Source organism: Chiloscyllium plagiosum, chromosome 21 (assembly GCF_004010195.1).
Source record: "Chiloscyllium plagiosum isolate BGI_BamShark_2017 chromosome 21, ASM401019v2, whole genome shotgun sequence".
NCBI lineage: Eukaryota > Metazoa > Chordata > Chondrichthyes > Orectolobiformes > Hemiscylliidae > Chiloscyllium > Chiloscyllium plagiosum.
The window spans coordinates 16,088,248-16,099,147 of NC_057730.1; positions in this window are offsets into that span (position 1 = coordinate 16,088,248).

The window sequence follows — 10,900 nt, forward strand, 5'->3', positions numbered from 1 at the left end:
CTTCTGAAGGGATCCAGCTAGGTACGGGGCAGCTTCGTGATCTGAGAAGCTGGAAATGGCTGTGAAACATCAGCAATTGACCTCAATACTGACATGATTTCAACATAAAGGGTTAGTTATTCCAAATCACACATCGCGTAACTTGAACTCACTGATTACTTGCTCCCCTGTACATTTTGGGACTCAAACCTTTAACCCTGTTTCCCTCAATTCCTCCAGTATTGTCCATTTTATTTTGTACTCAAACCTATTTGACTGAGCCTTCTTTGGCCATTAACCCCTGGAATAGTATTTGAACCAAGAATACTCTGTCTGCAACGAACCCTTTGTCAGGCACACACCCGCCCACTAATTGCAAGACTGACCAGAGACCATTTTGCAGAGTAAGCAACAGCAGCATATTAAAGTGAGCGCCCACTTTTGAAATGAAGAATTTGTCACTCATCACACATAGCCTCTGATAGTGGTAATGACTGGATTAAGTGGGGTTTATTGAAGATTGAATGAGAAAGGACAATGATACAGATCAGCCTAATCTGATCAAAACTGTTCATACTGAAGGGTTGATCAGTTTGAGGGGATGTTATCTTACTCCCCTCTATTTGTTTGCACAGAACAGTATGCAGAGCCAAGCTACCTTGGAGGCTTATAGCAAGATTGGCATTGTCCTGTCTCTAGGCTAGAAGCTCTGGGTTCAAGTCCCAGTACAGGACTTGATGGCCAAAGAAGTGACGCTCAAACAGATTTGAGTATCAATGAAAACAGAAACTGCTGGAAAAACTCCATAATAGTTGGGTGTTTGTTTTTGACCAGTGTAAGCTTAGTAGTCTGAAGAATAACTGAAAGAACTGCGTATGCTGTAAAATAAGAGACAAAAATGGACATTACTGGAAAAAACTCAGCACGTCACTTGACCAGAAACGTTAATTCTGATTTCTCTCCCCAGATGCTGCTGGACATTCTGAAGGGCCTTGTTATCTAGGCCTCAGTGACTGCAAGATGATGTGGTTTATATTTTATGAGCGGGGCCTATCTTTCTTTCGATAGGCTGGGAATCCGCACTGCAACCATGTCTTCCACAATTTACAATAGTATTGAAATTTGTTCTTTACATTTCAATTTATTATTTGACACCATGAGACTCGGAGACGTTCTTATTGAGCATGGTCAGTGGGATAATCATGTGCCATTGCCATAACCGAGCAATCACCTGATGTTACTACAAGAGCAACTTCTATTTATGAGAGAAAATGGCTGCTTGTACAGCACCTTCCACAACCCCTGTTTACCCCAAACTGCTGTAAGATCAAATGAAGTGTTCTTTAAAAATGTTGTAAGGTAGGAAATACAGCAGCCAAGTTTTTACACAGCAGGGTCTCACAGACAGTAATCTGCTAATATGTTTCACTTGAGGAATAAATATTGGCCAGAAGACCAGGTGTAACTCCTCTGCTTCTCTATGCAACAGTGCTTTTCCATTGTATATCTCAACACTGGGGGGGAGATGGGGTCCTCAAGTTTGCTTCTATTCTACAAGGTGTCACCTCGGGCAGTGCAGCACTCCCTCATTAATGCGCTGAAGTCCAGGAATGGGATCTGAACTCACAACCTTCAGGTGAGAGTGGGTTATAGACTGAGTCGCAGATGACAGGTGGTATATAGGACCTTGAATGTCCCAGAATGCTTCATGGGAACACTACCAAACATTGAAACAAAGCTACACAAAGAAATATGAAAACAGATCAACAAAATTAAAGCCAAAAAGAAAGGTTTTGGACAACATATAAAAGGCAGAGTGAGAGTTAGAGAGGGGAAAAGGGAGGGATTGCAGAATGAATGACAACACATTTTCATTTGAACTCATTGCACAATAATCGTTAACTGAAACTGGGATGAAATAATCTCCTCCATTGCCCTAAGGGATCAAGGTAAAATAAAAACAAAATTGGGCACATATTTGGAGACTTTGCATCATTTTGCTGCCGGGCTCTGACAGCTTGACTTAGTCCTACATCACGAAAGCAAAATCCCAGGTAAAATGCAGCCAGAGTAATATTTCATGCTGGCTTTTAATATATTGAATTGATGTGTGTGTGTGTGTGTGTGTTGGGACATATCAAAACACAAGTAATACAAACCAAGTTGAATTACATCTATAAAATGTAATCCTAAATCATTTAATTGCTTCAGTTTCGCTCTTGTTATGATTTGATAGACCTGCTCATGTGTGTGTTTGTTCATTATAAGCTGTGAAATTGAACCTAATCATGGATATGTTAGGAAGAGGTGTGGATCATACATATTAGTCAATGACAAAGGAAGGCTGGATGCTGCTACTAGGCTGGTCATGGGTTCTTGTGCAATAATTTAGGGCCTTATACATGATGCCCTCTACAGGGGTTCTGTGCCCTGTGTGAATGGGGCAAGTAACTTTCTCAGTTGCTGGCATTTTGGATATCATAGAAACCCTACAGTGTGGGAGTAGGCCATTCAGCCTATTGAGTCCACTCTAACCCTCTGAAGAATATTCCATCCCCACATTTCCCATGTCTAATCCACCTAAGCCTGTGCATCTGCGAACATTATGGGCAATTTCCCACAGCCAATCCGCTAATCTTCACATCTTTGGATTGTGGGAGGAAACAGAGCACCCAGAGGCAACCCACACAGACACAGGGAGAATGTGCAAACTCCACCCAGACAGTCACCCGAGGCTGGAATCAAACCCGGGTCTCTGGTGCTGTGAGGCAGGAGTGCTAACCACTGAGTCACCCAGATATGTGAAAGATAAATCTGTTATCTTTGCATTCGAGGGGTGACATTTCACCTAGTGATTGAATCATAAAGAAATGGCATACATCACGCAAAAGGCAGGAAATTTGGCTTCCACGTTTTTGTCTGTCAGCCCTTTTCCTTCCAGCAGGTGCTCCCATTGATGGGAATTATGAGGGTGGGTGGTTGGGTTCAGGAGAAGATCTGTGAGTGTTGGGGAATAGGGCAAGACATATCTGTGATGGTCACTGGTGTCTTGAAGCTCGTGACCCCCAAATGTCACCAGCAATTGGTGTTCAGAATCTCACTTTGGGTCTCTGATTCGACATATGGCCTTAAAAGGCTCTGTTTCCCATGAGTTTGTGACATAAGACTTTAAGCGGGGCAGTGAATTTTAATTGCATTGCCTGCTCCAATTATCCTAATCCGACCAATCAGTTGATTGATTCTCAACAATATTTCCTCAAACAAATTCCAATATTTTTGTTATAAACAAACAAAAATATATAGAGGGTTATTTTGTTATAATGTAACTGTGACCTTTCTCCTGGGCTGCTTGAAGGAGTGTCCTGGAGATTAGTCTTCAATGAATCATAAAGTCATAGAGTCCTACAGCACAGAGACAGGCCCTTTGACTCAAACTGGTCCATGCCGACCAAAATGTCCACGCTATCCCTGCACTTGGCCCATATCCTTCTAAGATTCTGGATCAATGGTGCTGGAAGAGCACAGCAGTTCAGGCAGCATCCGAGGAGCTTCAGCAAAATCGACGTTTCGGGCAAAAGCCCTTCATCAGGAATAAAGGCAGAGAGCCTGAAGCGTGGAGAGATAAGCTAGAGGAGGGTGGGGGTGGGGAGAATTTAGCATAGAGTACAATGAGTGAGTGGGGGAGGAGATGAAGGTGATAGGTCAGGGAGGAGAGGGTGGAGTGGATAGGTGGAAAAGAAGATAGGCAGGTAGGACAAGTCATGGGGACAGTGCTGAGCTGGAAGTTTGGAACTGGGGTGAGGTGGGGGAAGGGGAAATGAGGAAACTGTTGAAGTCCACATTGATGCCCTGGGGTTGAAGTGTTCCGAGGCAGAAGATGAGGTGTTCTTCCTCCAGGCTGCTTCCACTATAGCGTGGAGTAGCCAATCACTTAGGACTGAGATGTGGGAAAATTTCTTCATTCAATCTTGAGATTTCTTCTCCACTCTGTCCACTTTAATAACATCCTTCCTATAACAAGGTGTCCAAAACTAAATACAATACTCCAAGTGTGGCCTCACCAATGTCCTATACAGCTGCAACAGAACTTCCCAACTTCTATACTCAATACCCTGACTGATGAAGACCAGTGCGCCAAAAGCCTTCTTCACTGCCTTGTCTACTTGGGACAACACTTCCAGAGAACTGTGCATGTGAACTGCAAGGTCCCCCTATTCCACTCCACTCCTTAAGGCCCGACCATTCACCATGAAGCTCCTATCTTGATTTGACTTTCCAAAATGCAATACCTCACACTTACCCATATTAAACTCCATTTGCCATTTCCTGGCCCACTTCCACAACTGATCGAGGTCCTGCTGCATTTTCTGATACCCTTACTCACTGTCCATGATACCGCCTATATTAGTGTCATTGGCAAGCTTACTAATCATGCCTTGTACATCCCCATCCAAATCATTGATATCGATAACAAACAGCAATGGGCCCAGCACTGACCCCTGAGGTACTCCACCAGTCACAGGCCTTCAGTCTGACAAGCATCCTTCCACTATTACTGTCTACCTCCTCCCATCAAGCCAATTCTGTATACAATTTGCCAGCTCGCCCTGGATTCCATGCAATCTAACCTTCCAGAGCATGCAATCTAACCTACTATGTGGAATCTGAACAAAGGCCTTAATAAAATCTATATAGACTACATCAATTGCTCTGCCCTCGTCAACCTTCCTGGTCACTTCATCAAAGAACTGTAACAAATGTGGGAGGCATGATCTCCCATGCATACAGCGATGCTGACTATTCCTCATCAAACACTGTCTTTCCAAATGTGTGTAAATCTTATCTCTCAGAATCTCCTCAAATAACTTACCCACCTCAGATGTTAAGTTTCCTGGTCTATAGTTCTCAGGTATTTCTTTGCAGCCCTTCTTGAACAACGGCACAACATTCGCTTCCCTCCAGTCTTCCAGGACCCAGCCTGTGGCTAATGATGATGCAAAAATATCAGCCTGGGGCCCTTGCAAATTCTTCTCTCGCATGTGGCAGTGTTCTTGGATATATCTGGTCAGGACCAGGAGATTTACCCACCTTCATACATCCTAGCACATCCAAAACCTCCTCTACCATGATATGGATTGTCCCCAAGATATGACCACTAACTTCCCCAAGTTCCCAAGTCTTCATGTCTTTCTCCATGATAAACACAGAGGAGAAATATTCATTGAGGACCTCGCCCATCTCCTGCAGTTCTGCACATATGCCCACTTTCATCCTTGACGTGTTATTATGCTAGATTCCTTCAAAACATTTCAAGGGTTGGAGGATCTGAGCTACAGGGAGAGGCTGAACAGGCTGGGGCTGTTTTCCCTGGAGCGTCAGAGGCTGATGGGTGACCTTATAGAGGTTTACAAAATTATGAGGGGCATGGATAGGGTAAATAGGCAAAGTCGCCAGGTGCTGGCAGGTGGGACTAGATTGGGTTGGGATATCTGGTCGGCATGGACAGGTTGGATCAAAAAGTCTGTTTCCATGCTGTACATCTCTATGACTCTAAGAAAGTAGCCCAGCCCCTAATTTTGCTAGTTGCTTTAAGCAGTGTACCGTGAATATTCCAGAAGGGGTGCAGCTGGCCAACCCACTTAGTTTTAAACAAAACAGAATTTCCTGACAAGATTACGGAATGAAACACAAAGAAAAGAGAACAGAATACTGAATAACTTAATCCATCCGAAAACCCCACAGATCTCCCTAACTTAATGATGCTTTTCCTAATACTTGTCACAATCCCTATAAACACCTCCTGACACAAAAAGGTCAAATCAAAAACAGGGACTTACAGGAGAGAAGTCAGAGAGAGAGGAGGATCAGCGTGGACCTGCTTCTTTGGGTCCAACTGCTTTAAAACTGCCTGACTGCTTTTAGTGACTAGCCAGATCAAAACCAAACCAGAGAAAAGCTGAGCTGGGAGAACAGATCACTCCCCTTTCATTGTACAAGTGATTTTTTTTAAAAACTTGAAAGCCTTTTGACTGAGACAGCATCTGTTAGCTGTAATCAAATTGGCCCTAAAACCCTTCAAACATTGACTTTTCAGAATCTGTGTCTTTTAGCACTTCTCTGAAAACAAAAGACCAGGGACACCATAACCTTTTTAAGTGAGCAACATCAGCACAAGGGTCCTATTATCTCTCTTTAGTTATTCTTTTTCCTTTGATATACTTAGAGAACCTCTTGAAATGCTTCCAGGACGAACCTATTGAAAGTGCACCTGCGCAATGGAAATGGAACTGCACTTTTTTATCTTTAAACATATGGACAGTCTGCTTTGAAACAAAATTCAGTTGAGAGGTCAGGTGGCCTCCTATTGTCTGGCAATGTACATGGAACTACAGCAGAGAATGTGGGGTGGATTTGGCTGTTCCTCCTGTCTGTTTTGGCGGTGGGAAAAGCTGAAGTGGGTCCGACCCAGGCATTCCAGTGGTCCGGGTTTTTCTTGAGGCTTCAGCAGCGTCTTCATGATGACATGGTTGGTCTGGTCTGGCCTGGGAATCCTCTTGGCAGCATTGGTGGCTATTTTCACCAGCATTGGTCTGGATCCCTTTGTGGTGGCGTTAGACATTCTGTGACTCCATGTGACGTTTTCTTCAGCATTGTGGAGGGTCTGGCCTTGGATTCCAACAGCGTGGGGGAGGAGTTGAGTCCTTGAACCCAGAGCTGTGAAATAGACTAAGTCGATGTTGTCTTACATCCTCTTTCTTTTAATATTTTTCCCTCATTATATTGTGGTGTTATTCTGAAATTTTCATCACTTTATTTTTCCAGTTTATGAGAATGATTTTGTACTTACACATTTCTGTAATGTTGGACTTCATTGGTTTTATTTTTCGAATTGCTTTTCCTAAGAATATGCACTCAAGTATGTGTACCTTTATATCTTAGATGGTGCTGTAGGTGGTGACATGTAAACGTTTCACTGTACTCATTTGACTATGTGTGACAATAAAGCTATTTCTAATTCAATTCATTTCAAGGCTAGATGTTGCTTGCTTAGTCTGGTCAGTGTATTAACTGTAATGTTTCAGAACATTTCCCTAGAGAAGAAAGCAAAAGGCAAAGATCTTTTCTGTGAAATGCCTGCTTTCATTGCAACAACTATGGAAGCCGAGTGCATAGTTTTTGGCTGCAAGATGGAACTCCTCAGAATAGGTGTTAGAAGAACACAAGGGAATGCAAATGGATGAAACTCAAACACTGTGCTCATGACATCAAAGCTTATACTCCACAACCACCTGTTGAAGGAGCAGCGTTCCTAAAGCTAGTGCTTCCAAATATACCTGTTGGACTAGAACTTGGAGTTGTGTGATTTTTTTTAACTTTGAAAGACCATTGGAGTAGACAATGGAAGGAATGTCCATAAGCCAATTGATAATTGGTGTCCATGAAAACATAAGTCATAAGGAACAGAAGTAGGCCATTCAGCCCATTGAGTCTGTCCCACCATTCAATGAGATCATGGCTGATCTGATAATCCTCAACTCCAATTTTCCACCTTTACTTCATAAGCCTTGCTTCCCCGACTGATTAAAAATCCTGTTTATCTCCGCTTTGAATATATAGGTCACCGGACAGAAACCAGATTTAATAAGGAATCTTTAGTAACTCAGGTTTTGAGAGCAGCACCAGTTGACTGCCCTTCTGACTGGGCAGACAGAGAAAGGCCAGCAAAAGAAATTCCTTCCTAACTTCACCAGGGCGCGGAGAATTGTGACTCGCTTTTACCGAATAACTTACTGAACCAAACCAGATTTTCAGACTGAGGTTTGACTACACCTCTACTGGAATAAGGGCAAGAAACCTCTGGCTACAAGCAGGAAGCCCCTTCAAATCCATCATCGGATGTCTCCAACCCCTATTTCTTTGGTGAACTATCAAGGAAATCTTCAGGACGTTAACATTTCAAGCTTCCACCTTGACAGACTCAAGTGCAACAGTGAATATTTGGACTTTTCTTATGTTTGAGTGTCTGCATGCATTTGTGAGTGGGTGCAGTTGCAAATATATTCATGCAATGAGAAGTATATTTATTATCCTTCTCATAGAGTGCTATAGCATGGAGACAAGCCCTTTGGCCCAAACTGGTCCATGCTGACCAAAATGTCCGTCCGTGCTAATCCCATTTCTCTGCAGTTGGCTCATATCCTTCTAATGTGTTGCTGGAAAAGCGCAGCAGGTCAGGCAGCATCCAGGGAACAGGAGAATCGACGTTTCGGGCATAAGCCCTTCTTCAGGGCTTATGCCCGAAACGTCGATTCTCCTGTTCCCTGGATGCTGCCTGACCTGCTGCGCTTTTCCAGCAACACATTTCCAGCTCTGATCTCCAGCATCTGCAGACCTCACTTTCTCCTCATATCCTTCTAAACCTTCCCTATTCATGTATTTGCCCAAATACCTTTTAAATGTTGTTAATGTGCCTGTCTCAACCACTTCCGCCAGCAGCTCATTCCATTTTACACCCTTTGTGTAAAAAAAGTTGCCCCTCACATTTCCTTTTATTCTTTCCCTTCTAACCTTAAACTGATGCCCTCTAATCCTTGATTCTCTTTAATCTTAGGAGAAAACCTATGTTTTTGTCCTGTTCCTGAGAGTCCCGACGCTTAGAAGGTTAAAACGCCCTCTTTTTTAAAAAACACATATATCTGGGGCCAGGTAAGAGAGTAGGAGGAACTACCCTGCCCTCTTTCAATTGTCCATAATAGATGCCACAAGCAGGTTGAACAATCTCAAGGCATTTCCATCCGAATATGAATGCAAATGGCATCAGGTAAAAAGGGCATTGCCAAACTTCTTGCCACAAGCAGCATGACTGGATTCAGTTTTAAACTTGATTAGAGACAAAATAACTGCAGATGCTGGAATCCAAGGTAGATAAGTAGGAGGCTGGAAGAACACAGCAAGGCAGGCAACATCAGAGGTGGCGAACTTAACGTTTCGGGTGTAACACTTCTTCAGGTTCTGAGACAGGTACATTAACAACATTATACTCAAAACGTTGACTTCTCCACCTCATGATGCTACTAGGCTTGCTGTGTTCTTCCAGCCTCCTGCTTGTTTTACGTTTAGTTTTAAACTAGCAAATGCTCCATTTAAAACAGGAAATTCATCTCCAATCAAAAAGAATAGGTAGTCAAAACATGAAATGGAGTATAACATAAAATGTTGGGACAGTCACTAGGTCCAAACAGCATCCATTGAGATAATGTGGTTTATTGCTGGTCAGGGGAGCAATGATAGGCTAATCACGTTTCTCATTCACATGGATCTGTGAAATTGTAATAAATTAAAAACACTTTTGGCTGCCTTTGAAAGACAAGCATGACCTCTGGTGGTTCAAACATGCAACATCAGTGAAAGTCTGTGGTCATTTTATTAAGGCAACTCTAGAGATGGAGCTCAGAATTAGAGTAAAATATCTGGGCAATAATGTCGAGTCTTTCAGTATTTTTAATTTTAGTCACACAAGCAAAAAAATGGAAAGACATTTTGTCATAATGAATATTTAGATCTCCAACTAAATTTCTGTGGCACATCTTCTTGATGAATTTGTACTCTCCCCAGGTTAAGTAACAATAATATATTTCACTCAAGTACAAATACTTAAATTTGCTGTGTTTTCATCTGAACTTCAAACCCCCAAAACCCATTTCTTTCTGACAGCAAAGGTTGTTTTTCCATCAAAATCTGTTGCTCTTGAGGGAGTGCAGCAAAGGGACTGACGTATGAGGGGAGATTGACTAGGTTGGGATTGTTTATCCTGGAGTTCAGATGAATGGGGGAGGATCTCATCGAGACTTAAAAAATTCTAACAGGACTAGACGCAGGGAGGCTGATCCCGGTGATGGGTATGTCCAGAATCAGGGGTCACCTTCTGAGGATTCGGGGTGGACCATTTAGGATGGAGATGAGGAGACATTTCATTAGATTTTTAGATTTGCTACAGGGTGGAAACAGGCCCTTCAGCCCAACAAGTCCACACCACCCCTCCGAAGAGTAACCCATTCCCCTACCCTATATTTACCCCGGACTAACCTACCTAACACTGTAGGGAATTTAGCGTGGCCAATTCACCTGACCTGCACATCTTTGGACTGTGGGAGGAAACCGGAGCACCCGGAGGAAACCCATGCAAAAATGGGGAGAATGTGCAAACTCCACACAGACAGTTGGGAATCGAACCCAGGTCCCTGGTGCTGTGAGGCAGCAGTGCTAACCACTGAGCCGCCATGCAGCCCCAAAAGAGAGGTGAGCCTGTGGAATTCATTACTACAGGAAGTAGTTGATGCCAAAACATTGAATGTATTCAAGAGGCAGCTAGATATAGCACTTGGGGGTGAATGGGACCAAAGTTTATGGGGAGAAAGCAGGATTAGGCTATTGAGTTGAACGATCGGACATGATTGCGATGAATGGCGGAGCAGGCTCAAAGGACCGAATGGCCTCCTCCTGCTCCTTTTTTAAATCTTTCTATGTAATAGCACACAGACCTTAGAGAATTTTTAAAAATTGTGTTTTTATCCTTTCTCTTTCCATTTTCTGATCCTTACAATATCCATTTCTCATTATTTGGCTCTGAAGAAGGTAACATGGCGGAAATGTTGCTTTTTTTCCCTTAAAAGCTGACAGACTGTCACATTTTTTCTTGTATTTTCTTTTTCTGATTTACATCTGCAGCTTTTGTACTTTATTCCTTTATGTTTTAGCTATTTCTGTCCTATGGCGTAATTATTTACTTTGAGGTTTGCTGGACGAAAAGCTGCTTATTGGACTAGTATGTTGCTTATTTAAATATATCATCAATTGTTATGCACTACATCCAATTTCCAAGATTAAAAATCAGTACAAAACAAACCAAAATTAGTACCTT